We start from the raw sequence: 1,411 nt of genomic DNA, 5'->3' as shown, positions 1-1,411 counted from the left end.
CGCCTTCTTCAGCTTGTCGCGGAGGTCTTCATTAGCAACCCCGAGGTCGAGCACCTCTACCTCAGCCTTCTTCATCCGAGCTCGGATCCGCTCGGCTTTCGCTACGGTGTCAGCATTTTCGGCTTCCAGACGGGCATATTCCTTTACCTGAGCTTCTAGGTCGGCAATCCTTTCTTGGAGGAGATGCACTTCGGAAGATGACGGGGAAGCGAACAGTTGCTCCTCATAGGAAGCCACCGAGGAGTTAAACTCGATCATTAGCTGAAAATGGCAGCTTAGTAAGCAACTGTCTGGCAAAAAAAAAATATATATATATATATATACTTACCTCGCCGATTTTATCCGCAAAGCGAAAGAAATTCGCACGGTTGACCTCGGTCATATCAGCAAATGCCGGAATTCGAACCCCGGGTCGAATGTAGCTCCTCATTAGATCGGCTGGGGATGCAGGGGGGACTGAAAGATTTTCGAGCAAAATTATTTCAGTCATCAACTATCGAACAGTCAAAAACAAAAATAATAATTTTTACCTCGGGCGGAATGACGTTCCCTCAGAGGGTTTCTTCCAGAGGAATCTCCGGAGTCTTTTGGCGGTGGGGCTTCCTTAGATCTCCTCTCCGAGGAAGGACCCCTGTCTTTCGAGCTGGATCTACTTCGCTCATCCCCTGATGGGCCGGTGCGGGCTCGCCCCTTTTCGCGAGAAGAGGAGGCGGTCTCAGGCTCCTTCCTCTTCTTTGATGAATCAATTTGCTGACAGGAGGCCTCAGCAGAGGTTTTCTTCAGTGCTGGGGGGGAAGCAGCGATCTCCCGTGGCTCATCGCTAGAATCAGCAATGACAATCACATAAGGAATCAATGGGCCAGCAGGAGCCCTTGTTGATTTTGTGCCAAGCTCGGGAGAGTCAGCTGGAGGCATGGAAGTCCCGCTCACCTCGGGAACGGCGGAATTCCTGTTACAAATGCGAGCTTTGCCTTCGGCGAGGGCCATCGCCATCTGTTTCTTTGCCTCTTTTTCGGCAGCTCGGCACGCCCTTTCTTCTCTGTAATTCATCTCCGAAACGCTTAAGGGGGTGGAGCAGACGAGAGAACGCCTTCCGAGCCTCGCCGTGGACTCTCTGATTCTTTCGCAAGAAAAAGAGTCCCAAGCAATCTGTCCCTGGCTGCAGAACCTCGAGAAGAACTCTGCGAATGTGGGGCAAAGCAATCCGCGCTCAAAGTGATCTGAAAAAGAAACAGCAAAAAGGTGAGACGGGACGACAAGCAACACCTAACCTGGACCTAGCAAGGAACTCCGTTCTACCGATTTTCGAAGTCCACTTTGATACGTGCGAACTCACGCGGTGGCCGAAAGTGAGCTCGTTAACCGGGAAAAAGAAGTAGGACTTCCGCCACTTTTCATCCTTCTCGGGCAG

This window comes from Camelina sativa, chromosome 20 (assembly GCF_000633955.1).
Source record: "Camelina sativa cultivar DH55 chromosome 20, Cs, whole genome shotgun sequence".
Classification (NCBI taxonomy): domain Eukaryota; kingdom Viridiplantae; phylum Streptophyta; class Magnoliopsida; order Brassicales; family Brassicaceae; genus Camelina; species Camelina sativa.
Note: the sequence above shows the minus strand (reverse complement) of the source record.